Below are 17,990 nucleotides of genomic sequence, written 5' to 3' on the forward strand. Positions count from 1 at the left end.
GTTCTTCTAACTTTAAGTCAGGTAGCAGTTTTTTTAAATAACATTTAACAGTCAAACAAATGTTCATAAACATTAGTAAGCCCCAAAAAGTACACGTTTGTTCCTTTTGGCCCTTATACGCCAGTAAGTGAAATCAACATATGTTGTGAAGGAACTCCATTACATTGTTAAATTAGTTTCCATGTGCATTTTTTTTTATATTTCTTACTTTTTGAATACTTTCTGGACTGTGAAGTAACTGTATGTTGAACATAAACGACTGTTGAATTTAATTTGTTAATTTTAATTTTTTATGTACAGCTTGATTGTCTTCTGATTTTGAACCTTTTTGGGAACCTCCATGTTTATCCAACAACATATTCTAATTTCAGCTTTTTAGGTCTTTGGGGTGGGGGGTGGGGGGTGGTTAGAGCCAAAAAACAAACAAAAGTTACATTCATATAATGAAAGCTAGTGGTTCACCGTAGCTTCAGCTAAATGGTTTAGCTGGTTAGCAGCAAGTAACTTTTCCATTAGTGGATTAGTGGTCATTGAAGCTAACTTTTCTGTTTGCTGTGCCCACAACGACCTGCATCAAGCAAAATTGAGTCATGGGATCGGTCCCCACCTGTGGCCTTTCTGTGTGGTGTTTGCATGTTCTCCCCGTGTTCGCGTGGGTTCCCTCTGGGTGTTCCGGCTTTGTCCCACATTCCAAATCATACAAGTTAGGTGAACTAGAAACTTTAAGTTGACCATAGGTGTGCATGCAGGTTTGACTGGCGTCCAGGGTGTACCCCACTTCACACCCTATGACTGCTGGCATAGGCTCCAGTCAGCCCTGACCCTTAATTGGAGTAAGTGGATGTAGAAAATGAATGAATAAATGTCATATTTATTGTGAGAACTATAGTTTTTTTCCCAAATAGGGTATTTTGCATGTACATATTTTCAAAATTAATTTGCATTCCATTTTAATGGCAAGCGTTGAAATCTACTCTTGGTTCTCTTTTTATAAATGTAACCAATAGCAGTTCTCATGGGGGAACTGGTATTCACTCAGTTGGCATTTTTTTGAAACATATGCCAAAACAGCCTGAATGGGCACATTGGGTATGTTATTTTTCTGTCCTGAATATATTCATCTTGTATCGCTTGCGCAATGCAAATATTACTTTCATTTTGAAGGAGCATCAGTGTCGATATTTTGGTCATATTTCAAGAGGTAGGGATGGACAGGTTATAATTCATAGTAGGATACTATTTTCACACTGCCAAAAGAAATTTCAGTTTGCATCTTTGTTGAAATTGATATGGCAATGATTATATTATTTTTATAACCTCTGCAAACAAAAAAATAAAAACATTGTTGATGAACTGACATGAGAAAGCACTCTGTATGTCTGCGCACAAGTCTTGTAAGTGCAAATCCTAAACCTATTTATATATTTCAATAAATTTTCACAGTTTTAGTGACTCATATGAAGATATATGTGAAGGAAAATAAGTCCTCTGCATTCTACTCTGCATACAAGGGCGCCCAATACCACATCATGGAACCATGAAATGTGAAAATTCCCGTTAAACACAGATGGAACAGTTTGCACCTTACCTTAAAAAGTGATGCAGGTGACAAATTTTGGTTCTTCCAGTCATTCAGGAATTTCCATGTGAGGTTGATGTCCAAGGCCAGCTGATAGTATCTACATGTACAACCATGCACAGCAGTCAATAAACACTGTTCAAATAGAGCAGATGCTACAGATTTTAAAGGACTTTTCAACTTCCATCATTATGTTTCTTTTGCCAGCTGATTCCACACGTGGTTCAGTTTCCTCACAAGAAAACCTCACTTCTCGGTTTGCCCTGATAACAGCAGCTCTCAAGCATTTGGTGCTTTTGTGCCACTTTGATTGTTTGATTTTATGATATATCCACAACATGCTTATGAATAATGTTGATACTTGATCCAGTCCCTTTGAGCACAGTGCACTTTTTGAGATTGAAGGCTGTGTAAATAACAATGTGACAGAAGACCCACGGTCAAGATAGAGTAAAAAAAAAAGTCTACATATGGACTTATGTGACGTATGCAACAAAAACAAGCTGTTTTAGCTCTAAACTGAACTTATAGCAGTGGTGTTTCTACATGCACAGACATAGATTTATGAAACTTTGAAGGTGTTTAACATGAAACAAGCTATAAAAAGTACATAATATTGGATCTTATACAGTATAATGCTTTTAAGTTTGGAGTCCAGGCCCAAGAGAATCAGACCAAACATAAAAAAAAAAAATAATTATAGGACACCCTTAGGTGTCACCCTTTGATGAAATTACAGGAAATTCAAGGGTTTCAGACCAAGGCTGTGCATTACAGTTCTCCGAAAGCCTGTGTCATCCTCAACTTAATAGAGGGCGTTGCATGCCTATGCCCACAACAGATTGTTCTGATCATTTCATTAGGTGATTTAACAGCAGCAGCCAACATTTATGTCTTCCTACCAGCAAATTCCCTTTGTTCCCTACCACTCCAGTAATCCCTGCTTGAGCTAGGCTTTGTAAAAGCCCCTGTGCATGTCCCTGAGGACAGATCAACAGCTTTTTAGTGGCATAAACACCAGTCGCTATGTTGCATTTCCATCATAGGATCCCCTTGCAGTGAGGCCAAACCTTCATACTGACTTATGGATAAGAAATGAATAAAATATTGTTCTTTCCACTCTCCAAGCAGGGAAAAATGTTCGCTTGAATTACTCGCATTAGAGGCAGTAAACTGAAGAATCACACATACTGGCCTCATAAAACCAACTTTGTTCTTGTGCTTGCATTACTTGTGGGGTAATGTAGCCATTAAAATTTCATTAATTGCAGTTTAGAAAGTGAACATACCCTCACAGCATCTTGATGCAGCACTGAAACAGGAACTTGTCTGCAAAGATCTCTCCTGACCATCTGTTAAATTCTCTTCACACACTTTAAGTTAAAAATAAATTACCTGATATTAAACTTTCTTTAATAAAAAAATGGATAAAAGTATCTGTAAGATTACTTTGTGACCATTTGTTCATATCTGGAGTATATAGAGATGTCTATGAACTGAATCTAACAACTAATGTGACATTAAATTAGTAGTTGTAGGATTATTGTGGCACAAGAGACTTATGCTGGAGGTTAAAGAGGAGGCATGTCTGTTGGGATTTTCTCCTGGGAATTTTTTTAATTCTCTCTGTTAAATTGTATATTCTGAAACATTTTTGTTTCAATTTTGTTAATTGTATCTGCATTTACTTATTACTGATTATTTATAACAAAAATCTTACAAAATCTGATATAAGATGTGAAAATGTCAATACAACATTGATATTGGTACATTAGAACATGATGCACAGCTCAAAATCAATCATTCCTTTTGTTCTATCATTTTTGTTTACTGTCATTCAATCACTATAAAGACATAATAATGTTTCAGGGACTGTAAATGTAAAAATGCCAGTCTACTAACAACTCTACAGAAAATACAGCAACTCCAAGTTAGTGCAACGTGGCAACCTGTTACCACCCAAAGTATTTGTTGTATTTCCCTTATGTGTGTCATCTTATTGTGAACAACTTGCAAAAATGTTTAAACTCAGTTTCAATTTTTCAATTTATTTTCATTTATATAGTGCCAAATCACAACAGAGTTGCCTCAAGGCGCTTCACACAAGTAAGATCTAACCTTACTAACCCCCAGAGCAGCAGTGGTAAGGAAAAATTCCCTCTGAGGAAGAAACCTCAAGCAGACCAGACTCAAAGGGGTGACCCTCTGCTTGGGCCATGATACAGACATAAATTACAGAACAATTCACAAGACTCATGTCTTAAACAGTGAAGATTTGGTGCCCCCAAACCCCCATGTTCCCACCACCCATGATACCTGAGGGGAAAAGTATTTCCTTCAGTTTTGTTGTCACATTCAACAATATTTGTAGTGTTTTCAGTATATTGTTCATGCTGTCTTCACATTAAGAATTTACACTGCAAATTTTATATGCTGTATTTTTAGTGAAAGATAAGAGACTAGAATGTTAAGAGTACTGTTAAAACTGAGCTAATCATACACAAATATGTAACATTACAACTGCAAAGCTCACTATTTTAATGGAAACACTAGTTAGAAGCCTGATGTTACTGAATGAAAACATCATAACAACATAACATTTGCTCACAGCCAAGCTTAGCAGGCTCATTTACGCTAATTAGCTTAACTAGCATGGGTGTTATGTTGCAAGTGGTTCGACCCAGCTAGGTCTGCAACAGTAATAAATAAAAATGTATAAATTCTACATAATAGCTACATGAATTGCACAATTTAATAAAATAGATGGCACACCTAGCTAATATGATAGCTGCCTTAAGCTAGCATGTTCAATACCTATGTAGCGCTGCACAACTGAACATGGCTAGCCAAGCACACAGTTTATGTGAATTGACTATGTTTCTACTATATTATCTAAAAATAACTGTACAGTATCATTCTGTTTATTTTATTTTATATTTTTCCAACAGTTTATACTTTGGTAAGGCAAAAGGTCAAGACAGTAGGTGCCAAGTCCTCTCACGAGTTGACAAGATGTTTTGAAATACCGTAATCGACCATACATACAAGCGTTAATACAAAGTCGTGGTCACAGAATTAAGTCAGTGATTTTCCCTTTATATGTAACATGCCAAACCCTTTAATTACAAAAACAGGTCAAATGTTGGACATTTAAGGTTGATTATTCTGTGTTAATTCCAATTTAAAAGAGGATTAAAACACTTCAGGGAGTTAAATGTATGCAATAAAATAAAAGGTATACTTTTTTAGAGATGACCTTGAACGAAGATGAATAATGGTGAAAACGAAGATTTGAGCTACATTTGGTGTATTATGTCGCCCTCATCAGGAGATTAGAGGAACAGCAATCCCCTAGCATGAGAATAAAAACCTCCTTGCTAAAATATAATAACGGCCTTATAATGATGGAATACAATAGGACCAATATTTTAAATTCGCTGTGCACTAAAGTGCAGTCACCAGTGACACCAACAAAAGCATAATAAACACATTTTATACACATTAGTTTTATTAAATTTTATTAATAAATTTAATAATTTTAATTTATTTTATTTTATTTTATTTTAATTTAATTATTATTTAAATTTTAGACATGTGAGTTTCACTACCCTCAAACAATCACTGGATGGCGCTAACAAACTTTATATTTTCCTACTGGCCTCTTGCTCAGTCAGTGAAGGCCATTTGATTTGTGTCAAGTAAAACCATAAATACGCAGATGGAATTACAAAGTAAAGGTTTGAGACATGTAATAAGCTTGCCAAGACCATATTTAATTTTTTTTTTGTTTGTTTGTTTGCTGAAAGGTGTAAACACACTACAAAAAAAATCAAGTGGTGGTAAGACTAAAATCTTAATAATAACATGCCCCATGCTACAAACAGCAACAGCATTAATTTAAAAAACGGGGCAATAAATAAGATCATCTAAGCATTATGACCTATATACATTGATAATCCGAGATACCATTGCTGCTACTGTTTCAAAATAAAATGGCAAAATCTGCGATTTGCCCGGTTAACAATGCCGGGTTTTTATTTTGAAGGTCAAATACTGTGTGCGTCGTTTCTTAATTCGGCGACCTTGACGCGGGTAGCGTTGGGATAGGCCAAAATAACCACCCAACAAGGCGTTGTGCTACTACGGGGGATACCGAACTGAAGATCTTAAAAAAACGGCTTTTTATTGAGTTTTTTTATGATGTTAAAACTCGAAAGTTTTGTTTGAAAGTCAATGCGAGTGGAAATGGTTGTATAGCGGCGATGAAATGTGGACGTTGACGTCGAGCTGTGCGTAAATGAGCAGAGTTGGAAAAAAAGAAGGTGTTGAGCTGCTGCATTTTTCTCTCTGCCAGGGACAACTTGGTTTGGAGTGCTGGCTGAACTACGAAGGCGAAAAAAATGCGCAAGACGGATTCTGTTTTGTGGTAAATATACCAAGTGGTTAGTTCTGAACAGTTTGTAGCGCCTCCTTTTCTAAGTAAATTGGTGTTTCCGAGTCGAGGGGTAAAGTCAAAGCGACACCGATAACGATAGCTTAGCCTCGTAGGATATGCTACTAATTACAGGGCTGGGGTGAAGGCGATTGCTCTTTGCTAGGCTATCCGAAAAAAAAAAATTGGGACCTTCACTATTTCCACTTTTTTTTTGTTTTTTTTTTTTTTTGTTAACAGTCGAGGCAAACAGCCTGGTTATTTCCCTCTTCTTGTAAGCACTTTTTAAGCAATGTTTCTGCTGAGAAACGAGAACCCACAAGAGCAACAATAGCTCCGCATCAGGCTAACAAAGCCTCTGCAAATGTTAATTTTTTATGTCTGATCTGCAGAATGGAAGACTTATTTATTGTAGGGCAGATTTTTTTTTTTAAAAGTTTAGGATTAATGCCTAAATATGAAGCTACATGTTGCTGTATCTCGCAGCTGTGGTAGCATCCTGTCATCTGCAGTCGGTAGCCTACTTGTTTGAGGATTTATTGGTGCTTCCCTTAAATACAATTGTATAAAACTTAAATCAACAGGTGTGTGGTAATTAACTTATAATTTGTAATATTCCATCTTAAGAATGTTAAATATTTCATTTGATGTTGATATTTGATTGCATATTCAGGTCCCATGTCTGTTATTTAGGATGTATGCTTGTTTAGGATCCATTTCAAGATGAGGTATTTCTCAAACATAAGGTCAGCAGGTCAGGTGTGACCATCAGAAACTTTTGATCGCACCTAAAGGTCGCACCAAGTCATTCATTTTTGTAAAATGTCATGAGTGAATAGCTTGATGAATGAACTCCATGCTAGTTTTATGCAATAATTTAAAAACAGTGAATGCTATCTACTTGTACATCTCCAGTTTCAAGGGGCATGTTGATGAGGATGAGCTGGTTTAAAAATTGGTGAAATGTGTTGCATTTGATCACTCCAAAACGTAATTTTGTTCTTTTCTGTGTAATCTATATATCTGTCTATGGATGGATCGCTCTATGCACTGATTGATATCTTGCTTCGTATCGCCTCGCTAAAGTTTGCAACTGAAATCACCGTTTTTTTTGTTGTTGTTAATAAAGCTAAACCTGTTGAAGTGCTTAGTCCTTGGCACATTTTGGTGGCGCTGGGTGCATGAAGGGCACTATAATCATATAGCTCTAAAGTAAGCTCCCATCTACTGAGGCTACCTTAAAACTCCTAAACCCCACGTAAACCCCAGCGTGGACTCTACATCCCCTCCAGGTGCAAACTGTTTTGAAGTTCTATCACCAAACTGATTATTGATACAGTAATTGTATATGGCTGGCATACTTCTTTAATCCATTACCGTTGTGCACAAGGATGGGGGGAAAAAGTCCACATTGTACTCTACAGTGAGCTCCTGTTTAGCACAATAGGGAACCGTAGTCTTGTTTGAGGGTGGGCACTAAAGGGTTAAAATGAAAGAGCATATGATACAATAATTCTACTTCTGGTGACAACCCCATTATCGCTCAGTCACTTGTCCGTCGCCATCAGAAACATGGCAGTTTCTCTGAGCTTTTTGGGCAAATTACATGGCAAACAAAGCGAAAATGCTAAGAAAAAGTGACCTTTGTAAGTCATAAAACATGGCAGAAGTTGAATTTTTCATGAGGGATTGTTTTCAGGCATTGTGCAGATCACAAATCATGAAATAAAAATCCTGCGAATTGTATTTCCTGCACATTAAATAAGTAACCCATAATACCAGTGTGGGGCAAAAGGGCAAAATAAAAAGTCTGCAAACATTTTTGCTGCTCGACTTTGCGAAATTTCATTCCTGCAAAACTTTTGGGCCACGGCCAGAATAGCACGGCATGGTGCATGTGTGCTCTTTTTAGTCCAGTTTTAACTCCTCATTATTCACATTAAATCTTGCTAAAACTTTCCGACACGACCTCTCCCATTTGCCTTGTCTTCCCTTCTCCATTGGGAAGTGGAAACAAAAACCTGCACTTTTCGCGACTGTTTCGGTGATTGCAGCAAAAACAAAACTACACCATTTTTCCATTAGAAGTGATGCTGTGTTTGTGCAAGCTGTCTCCGGAAGTAGTCAAATCCCACAATATCATGCAGGGGTTAAAAAAAAACAAAACAAACTGCGCTGCCCCATAAAGACAACATAACTCTTTTATAAAACCACAGCAAACGCTTTTGTGTGTAGGGTGTATAGCTTCCAACTGCGGCAGACATGAAGTGCATTGAAATCCTATCCCCAAACTGGCAATTTGTTTATTAAATATGCGGGGGGTGCTAGCGCTAACATTTTACTAATGCTTAAGATGTAGCATCTGAGGCAGCATTAAGTTAGATGGAATGAATATTCAACTCAAATGATCTGGTCATCTGGACTAATCAGTCCAGTCATTGGTTCTAGATAGCACAAGGAGTCATCTAGTATCCCATAGGTGTGCCTGAACATTGCCACCTACTGGATAGTTGGAGAATGCAGGATTCATGATGGAAATTAGGAATAGGTGTCATTGTAAATTTACATAGCCTGTCTGCCACCTGCTGGAGTTATATGGGTTTGTTGGCAGGGAATAATCCATTCACATGCATGATGGAAATTAGGACCAGGTGTGGTTGCATATACATATAGCTTGAAATTAGCTTGTTGGTTTCTTTCATTCCCAAAGCCTCAGTCTGGTGGCCAGACTGCTGCTATTGTTCATTGTGGTGCATTACAATATATTTGCATGTGGTCCTGTCTTACAGCAATTCATAGATGGTGTTGGATTTATAAGCAGTTTTGTGAAAGGAGTGCATCAACAGTTTTTGTTTTCATGCACACTCCTGTTGCAAATATAACTCCTCATTCTCACATTTGTTTGATTTGCTCCATTAGCGCTTCTTGACAGTATCAGTGAGTATAGTGCATCTGTCCCTGACACACTTTTTCTTCTTCTTCTTCTGATAAGAGTGTATAGATTCCATTTCACCATAGCTCTGGCTTTAAACTAATTTTAGAACAGACTGGTTAAATTTCTCCAGCTTGGTGTTGAAACTTCTCATTCACATACACCTTTTCCTCTAATTAGTGCCTGATGCTGGTTTCCTTTTTTCCCCCCGTCTTGTCCTGTCCAAAATAGAAAATAATTAATGCCTGTTTCCCCTTCTGTTCTACACAGTTGGCATCTGACCATAATTAATAGACAGTCCTTAGTGCTACTGTCTGTTGAAGTGTCCTTGAGCAGGACGGTGAACTGAATTGTCCTGGGTATGATGTTAACCTGCATCCAGATGTGTAGGTGTTCCCCTTCTTGTAGCTATCCCCTCACAGTTTTGGCACTAGGATTAGTGTTCCAGTTAGGCTATACAGATTATTCAGTGACTTAAAATGACATGTGGTGACATTACATAGCAGTGCAGCAACACAAACTAAACAACTAAATATAGAGTGGGGTAATGGAAAAATTCCCTTTGAGATCCACCCTTAATTGTAAAGTCTGTTTATTGCACAAAGGATGATTTGCATTTGATCCCAGTGCTGTAAAGTGATAATTCCCAAGTAATCTCAGGACATTCTGGTTTGACTTGTTCTCTGTACCCTATTCTCCTGAGAGGCAATCTGTGAGTCTTCTAATGAGGAAAAGGTAGGGCATTTCCCAGGTTTAGGTACATGTGTGAGTGCTCCAGGGCAGTATAATGACATGCAATTATTGGAATTACACGCTTAAAACTCAGCGTTTGGTATGAAAGGCCATGGCTTGCAAGTACTTGCCACAGATCAACTGAACAAGCCGGACGTGAGGCTAATGCTATTTACCGTGGCCTGTTGGATGGAAGACTCAATAAGCACTCATTGTTTCCTCAACTGCCATTCATAGTGAAGACTGACAACAAGGCTGTTTGTGTAGACAGTGTGCAAACACTTAACATGTCTTCATTGAAAATGTTGCCTTGTTCAGTATGGGTTTGTAATTGACTTCAAGCATGCTCTCAGTTATTTCATTTATCATTTTTCAAATGGCTGCTACTTCTATGATAATGATATTGATGATAATAATGTTAATGTCTATAATGTGTCAGAAAATGGTGAAAAATGCCCATCCCAATTTCTCAGAGCCCAACGAAATATATTGTTCTATATCATCAACAGCACAGTCCCTAATGAAACTTATAAAATCCTCATATTTGACACACTTGATCCAGAGAGCATTTGGTACAACCTAAACTCCCCGCTCCCGCTCCTGATAGATGATCCCATCTCCTAACATGTATTCATGCAATAACACAAACAGTGCATGTTATCATATTGTCTCTCACAAAAAGGAAGTGGTGTAAGATAAGATATGGTGAACTTTGTTGCAACAGGTCCTTAATCCCCTAGTTGCTCCCGGTGTGTAGTGAGCACCTTGTATAGCAGCACCCTGACATCGGGATGAATGTGAGGCATTAAGCGCCTTGAGCGTCTGATGCAGATGGAAAAGCACTATATAAATGCAGTCCATTTAACAGATCAATACAAAAAGCTAAACATGTTTGCATATGTAATATCCCTTAGAGAGGTCTTCCACTTGCTGGTTAGTGGATTCTGGATTGATGATGGATTAGGAGCAGGTGTGGTTGTCAGTGAGACAGACTGTTTCAACATAGAAATGTACCAAATGAGGCAAGTAAACAGAGTTCCTGATTGTTTCACAAGTGTTGCATCCTAAAACTCAAGTCATAAGTCCACACAACCCTACAGAAGGTTGTAGGAATGTAGTTGAAGCAAATCTCTCTTGCTCTCTCTCTTTCTTGTTTCTGTTATTTCTGAAACCTAGGTCTGTTGGCCACCAAGGCCACTGCTCTTTGTGCACCAACTGTTACCAAAATCATTGTTGATAAATATACTGTTGATCAGCTAATCACTTCAGCTCAAGATTTCAGTTGTCCCAAGAAAAGCAAAGATGTTGATGCTGAGCAAATTTTGCCTTTGGCATCCGCCGTCATTTAGGCATCATGGCTTCCGATGACAAATACAACCATCTGACAACAGCTAGTGAAATTTACAAATATGCGGTGCTGCTGTTCACATTGCACAGTGACACAGATTAGGCTACCCACAATGACTCATTATTGTGGTGGTGTTTGTTTTCTCTGTCTTTGCAATTTAACTGTGTTGCTGTTTTGTTGTCCAGTGAATTTCCTGTAGTTTCCTGTCGCTCTCTTGCCAGAGCACGTAATCACTCAAATGGCCTAATTTGCTGTTATACTGATTGAACTGATTGGCAGAGGAAGTGCAGAGGTAAGCACTCTGCTGTGCATCTGGGTTTTGTTTCTCCAACGGTCTCATCAGAATAAATAGTGACAGTTATAGTTTTACAGAGTAGCTTATTGCTTCTTCTGTCACTTCGCCTGCAGTCATATTTTGCTTATTCATGTGGTTGTGAGATGTGTGCAGAAACATCCACACTGTCGAGGTCACTCCCATTTGAACGTTCAAGTTTCTGCTTGCCGCTGCAGTGCTTCTTATGACCCTTTTAATACGCCTGTGATTGTATCATATATCCACAGTCTATAATTACTGACTCAAACAGTATTTATAACTACCTAAGGCTAACGGACTACATAACGAACTCGTTTTGCTGCATTTGTATGCATACTGCCTAAGTGACTACTGGTAATCGATTAGCCATGAAATAAAAACAATTTTGATAAATTGTTTGCTTATTTTACATTGCATTTTGACAGATATATATAAATCATATTATAACTCTGTTAAGGTTCAGTTCATCGTTATCCATACATGCCCCTGTTCTCTCCAAAATGCAAATTCATTCTGAATGTAAGGGCGTAGCACAAAGATATAATTGCAAACATAACTATATTTGAATCTAAACTGGCAAGCCGTGCTGCAAGTCTAAGCGGATACCCTACCCACAGACCCACCAAGGAAATTTCTGCCCATAACATGTCACAGCAATCAAAAATGTAATTTGTATCCTCCATGTGTGCTTTATTCTTGCTATTAAAACTTTTCAAAGGTTCACTCTTAGAATTTCCATAACAAATGCTCTCTGTGTTGTGTTCATTTTATGATTACAACTCTTCCTCTTTTGCTGTCCATAAAACAATTTGCCTATCCAAAATTCAGCCTATAAATTAAATCTACACCATGGACACTGATAATAGACATTATGATGGCCAGACTGATAAATTTGGCTTGATCCTTTTCGATAAGAAAATTTGGGTTTTACATGGAAGGTATTGATTTACTGTAATGGTGTGTGTGTGTAATATCTCATGATATCTTTTGTTGCATATATACGAGGTCTGTGATGAAAAAAAGCGGTCCTTTTTATTTTTTTCAAAAAATAAATGGATTTGATTCATATGTTTTTACGTCAGACATGTTTGAACCCTCGTGCACATGCGTGAGTTTTTTCACGCGTGTCGGTGACGTCATTCACCTGTGGGCAGGCCTTGAGTGAGGAGTGCTCCACCCCGCCCGTCGGAATCTCTTTGTCTGAATAGCCGCTGCGGACGGCGCGCGTTGCTTTATCAACATTTTTTCTGGACCTGTGAGGAATATCCGAGTGGACACTATTCGAGAAATTAAGATGGTTTTCGGTGAAAAGTTTAACGGCTGATGAGAGATTATGGGGTGTTTCTGTCGCTGTAAGGACTTCCCACGGAGCGGGACGTTGCGCAGTGTTTCCAGGCGCCGTCGTCGGCCTGTTTCAACCTGAAAACATCCTAATTTAAGGCTTAATTCACCCAGGATGTCGTGAGATAACAGAGAAGATTCAGAAGAGGCCGGCATGAGGACTTTATGCGGACATTCCACTGTTTAAGGACATTTTTTAATGAAAGACGTGCGCGCAAATTCGCCGAGTCGTTTCCGTGACGACTTGGCAAATCTGTGTGCGCCGCGACAGGAAAAACACCTCCGTGTTGAAAACCATTTGTAAAATTCAGGCAGCTTTTGATGGCTTTCAACAAGTGAGTAACTGAGAAATTGTTTAACAGCTTGGGCATGTTCCAACTTGCCCGTTAAGGTTTCCAACAGAGGTGTTTTTCCTGTCGTGACCCCCCGCGGTCGGGTCTGGCCCGACATGCGACTCTGCCCGCACGTTCTTTCATTACAAATTGTCCGTTAACAATGGAATGTCCGAATAAACTCCTCATGCCGACTTCTTCTGAAAGTTCTCTGTTCTCTGACGACTTACTGGGTCAACAGAGCCTGAAATGTGGAAGTTTTCAACTTGAAACGGCGAGATGCTGCCGCCTCAAAGCGCAGATCGCCGTCAGGCACCGTGGGCCGTCCTTAAAGCGACAGTTACAGACCAAAATCTCTCATCAGCCGTTAAAATTTTTACCGAAAACCAGCTGAATTTATCGAATGGTGTCCACTCAGTTGTGCCTTACAGTTTTGAAAAAATTTTGATCAAACAAAGCAGCACTCTGAGCCATTCCTAAACAATGAAAAAACGACGAGAGGGTGGGCGATTCCTCACTCAAAGACTGCCCACAGGCGAATGACGTAACTGACAGGCGTGAAAAAACTCTCGCATGCCCACGAGGGTTCAAGCATGTCTGATGTAATCACACGTGATTCAAATCCATATGGTTTTTGAAAAAAAATAAGGTCCGTTACTTTTATCACAGACCTCGTGTGTATATATATATGTGTGTGTGTGTGTGTGTGTGTGTGTATATATATGTATATATATGAGAGCTTTACCAGATAAAGAGCGCTTTTCAAATATTATGCGGCTTCAGAGAGAGTGTTTTGGGAAAACATTTCAGTGTTAGTGCTTTTGTTGGCCTCTCATTCAGGCCTTATTATAAGACTGACACAATGATTGCTCCTGTTTGGAAGGTTACTGGCTATATCAGTGTTTCTAACAAAGACAGCTGTCAGGCTGTAATTTCATCATTTCATTTCTAGGGTTTATAGTGGACTCAAAGGATCCCTGAATGCCCGGATTTTTTGTGCTGTTTGTGTGTAGCAGTAGAATAATTTCCCTGCGCTGATAACAGTTTAGGCGTTGGACAGTTAGTCCATCCCAGCCAACTTGTGTAGACAGTAAGTCTAAAACGATAAATGTTATCATCTTGTAACTCACCTGCAGTGGGGAGAAAGGCGGTGCCCTATATGTGGGCAAAATTGAAGAAAAATGTACAACAGAATACGTGTTCTGTGTGTCATGTCCTTTTAATGTATTCTCAAGCTGCAAAACTAATTGCCCCATGGGGGACACAAATAAAGTGAAGTGAAGTGAAATTAAGAATAGGGAAGTACAACTGGAATTAAGGAGCAGAGGGAATGTCTCGCTGTGGATAGGGCCAAATCTTTTCATTAGTGCTCTAAATCAGGGATGGCTAACTTGAAACACTGTTGTGAACCCTTTGAAACACCTGTGATTCAAGCATTGCTCCAGTGTCCGCATGCAAAAGAAGAGATGTGCTGTCCTGCCACCTGGTGAACACTGGTGTGTGTTGAATTGTTGAGGAATGTGCACACACATCAAATTAGGAATTCCATATTTGATGGCTACAGTTGCCGCAGGAGCAGTACCTGCACTAGCACATCAAATGTTGTCATGGTAAGTCTCCCCATTTTTGTCATAGGCAGTTTCAGCTGCTGACCACAGAAAATTCTACCAAGGAATGGCAACCTAATTTGTATACATTTCTAAACTTGGTTGTTCTACACTAATACTGACTATAGAAATCTTGAATCTATGAAAGGGCTGTGCATGACATGTAGCTCAAGCAACTGGTAGACTTGCATCTAAGGCTTTGTTCAGCCTGCCAGTTCAAATATGATTTATTACATAGTATCTATTTCAAATCTGATCTCACTGATCGTCTCCCCACATTATACTGTTTACAGCAAGTGACCAGATCCAGTCGGTGTGTCCATGTGGCAATTGTCATTTTTTTGTCTTAACCCCATCGGTTGCTATAGTAATGACATAATGCCAGCAAGGCATTTGAGTGAAGTGTGGAGCAGCATATTAAAAAAAAAAACAGGAGCATCACCTTAATGTCTCGCTCCACTTTCTCATACTGGAGAAGTACCAGATCAATTTACATCATCCGTCTGAAGCATGATTGACCAAGAATACATCTGTGTATTATTAAGCCAGAAGCACACTGTAAGCATTGTCAGCTATTGTATTGCTATTAAATCAATCCACATTAATACAGGATTATAGTTGTAGTAGGGCTGTGCAATTAACCAAATTTCAATCGCGATTGATATTTGTATCAAACGATCTCCAAACTCGTATAATCGAGTGAAACGATTTAAGGGCCTTTCATCAGGCCAATCCGTCAACATGTCCCAAGACGCATGACGTCAGACGCGTCGCTTCGGAAGCGGCAAGGGGGCGGGATTGCTACATCACACTCTGGCTGTTTCCACAACCTGAAAAAAGTTGCGCGATCGCCTTCTTGAATTTCCGTCGCCTGAACCACAAAAAAGCTTTAAAAAACAGCAGTAGAACGATTCTCCCATCACCCTGCTGGGAGAAGCTTTTTTTCAGCTACTTTTCGGAGTGAAGGCGACCGAGGGAGGACTGACAACTTGGTGGGATATCGATCGAACCGCGACATCGGGCCGACCCGCACGGAGAAGCCGGCCTTCAGGCATCATCACTGGGCAGACCGAGGCAGGTAGCCGGGGTGATGGAGCAAACCCACTCAGTCCGAAATCTCCCACTTTTTGGATATATGCGAAGTCCCACTTTGCCCAACTGAGTTTAGTTCTGCAGCTTTATCGAGGTGAGAATAATGTAAAAATAAAACGTGACGTTTACTGAACTGCTGTGAAGGTTTAATGATCGGGTAACATTAGCTTAGCCTTTTAGCACAGTTGATCTGATTGAACGCTTTAATTTGTAAATGGTTCAGTCTTTTTTATTTTTACCGAATAAAGCTACAGCTTTTTTCAGACACCACAAAAGCTTAACTTTAAATAACTTATTTTTTCGGGCGTTTTTTTTCCTCTTTTTTTTTTTTTTTTTCCTTTTTTATATATAAACTGTTTAGTGTTTCTTTATATTTAAAGAAATATTTTTATTTGTCCTAATCAGGAACATTTGCTGTGCAGACAACCAAACTTCCATTGATGAGCTGAACACCACGTCCAGTTGAAAGAAAACATCTCTGCTCTTCAAAATAGGACAAAAGTGTCTTCAGCAACACCACCAGAGTTCAAAGCTGCAGAAGAGACCTTCATCTGGTCCAGAGAATTCAGCATAACATCACCTGCTTCTAAATAAAAGGCTCTTTCAACAGCAACTATTTTATTATTTTTAAAAAAGCTGTTTCATTTTATATTTTAACAATAAATGAACGGATAAATTTCTCCAAAATGAAATAAGGAGATGTGGTCAAGGGAATGATGACAAAAACACAAACTAATGAACATAAATTGAAACAAAAACAATGCAGCCGCACTATGTCCTAGTAGCACAAGTCAGGGAGATGCCCAAAGACACTGACCAACTGGTCAGTGACAACAGGGAAATGAGAGGAAAACAGAAAAATAATATATATTTTAATATTTATTTTATTCATTTTATGTTTTATACAGGTAAGGTACAGTACATTTTCAATTTGAAGGTTTTGCGCACATTGTCTACAACAATTTTTTTTTTTTTTTTTTTTTTTTTTTTGAGTGAGAGAAATGCTGAATAAATGCATTGTGTAACTAAAAAAAAAATAATCGTTTGAATAATCGTGATTTCAGTATTTACCTAAATAATCGTGATACTGATTTTTTTTTTTTTTTTCCATAATCGAGCAGCCCTAAGTTGTAGTACATGTTACTGATAAATATGTTAATGGGTCACTGTATAGCTATTGTACATAATTACACGTAATTCTGTGTTGTAACACCCACATTTGTCTCTTGCCGAATAAACGTGTGAGCATTGCTCGCTGGCAAGTTGAGTAAAGAGTTCGGCACACATTTATGCTCACACGTTTATTCTTGACACAGTCGATGGGGAACATGAGGCAGTGCTCCATGATTCCAGCCACAGCTCCAGCCAACGTGGGTGCTATACCTCTCCGCATATCAGGCACATCCCCAGCCGGTGATCCGCGCACTACTCATCAGCTCGTTTATATCACACCATCAACTGACAGATTCTTCCTATCCAAACAGGCCTGTGTTGCGCTCATGATTCTACTGTACTGCTCAACGAAAAACTCCTGTGTGATTGCCCTCGACTACAGGCTCCACCTCCACGCCCTACATCTCTTCCATTCCCTGCCACCGAAGAGAATCGCGATAGACTGGGGAAGTGGCTGCTGGACTACTATGCATCAAGCACATTCAGTATCTGTCAACATCAGCCCCTCCCCATGATTTCCGGTCCCAATACATTGGCAGGAAGAGGTCAAGGCAGGCCTTGATCAAGATGTCCGTCTCGGAGTCATCGAACCTGTACCGGTGGGAACGCCTGTAATATGGTGTCATCAGATGGTTGTGTGCCCAAAGAAATCAGGCAAACCACGATGCACAGTCGACTTCCAGGCACTTAATTGCCATGCTGCCAGAGAAACACACCACACCCAGTCGCCATTCCACCAGGCTCGCGCAATTCCACCAAACACTAGGAAAACGGTGTTCGATGCCTGGAATGGGTATCATAGTATCTCGCTGTATGAAGATGACAGGCACTTGACACCATTTATAACACCCTGGGATCGATATCGATACTGTGTTGCCCCCCAAGGCTACGTTGCCTCAGGTGATGCATACAGTAGGCGCTTTGATGAATTCGTCACTGATATCCCCCATAAGGTGAAGATCGTCGATGACACTCTGATTTGGGTGGATGATATCCATGGCAGCTTCTTCCAGGCTGTTGACTGGCTTGACACGTGTGGACTTAATGGCGTCATTCTTAACCCCTCCAAGTTCGTATTTGCCAAAGAGTCTGTTGAGTTTGCAAGCTTC

General features: G+C 39.3%; 1 protein-coding gene across 3 annotated transcripts in view; it reads left to right on the plus strand.

Annotated features, from left to right (window-relative positions):
- The window catches only part of btbd7 (BTB (POZ) domain containing 7), a 70,809-nt gene that overhangs the window by 16,565 nt on the left and 36,254 nt on the right, over positions 1-17,990 (plus strand). For 2 of the 3 annotated variants that reach the window (XM_034195036.1, XM_034195038.1), the window contains exon 1: positions 5,674-6,005. The gene's annotated coding sequence lies outside the window, so the exon portion shown is untranslated. Of the gene's footprint in view, positions 1-5,673; positions 6,006-17,990 lie in introns of those variants that run through there. The other variant, XM_034195037.1, reaches the window with a different exon arrangement.

This window comes from Thalassophryne amazonica, chromosome 19 (assembly GCF_902500255.1).
Source record: "Thalassophryne amazonica chromosome 19, fThaAma1.1, whole genome shotgun sequence".
Classification (NCBI taxonomy): domain Eukaryota; kingdom Metazoa; phylum Chordata; class Actinopteri; order Batrachoidiformes; family Batrachoididae; genus Thalassophryne; species Thalassophryne amazonica.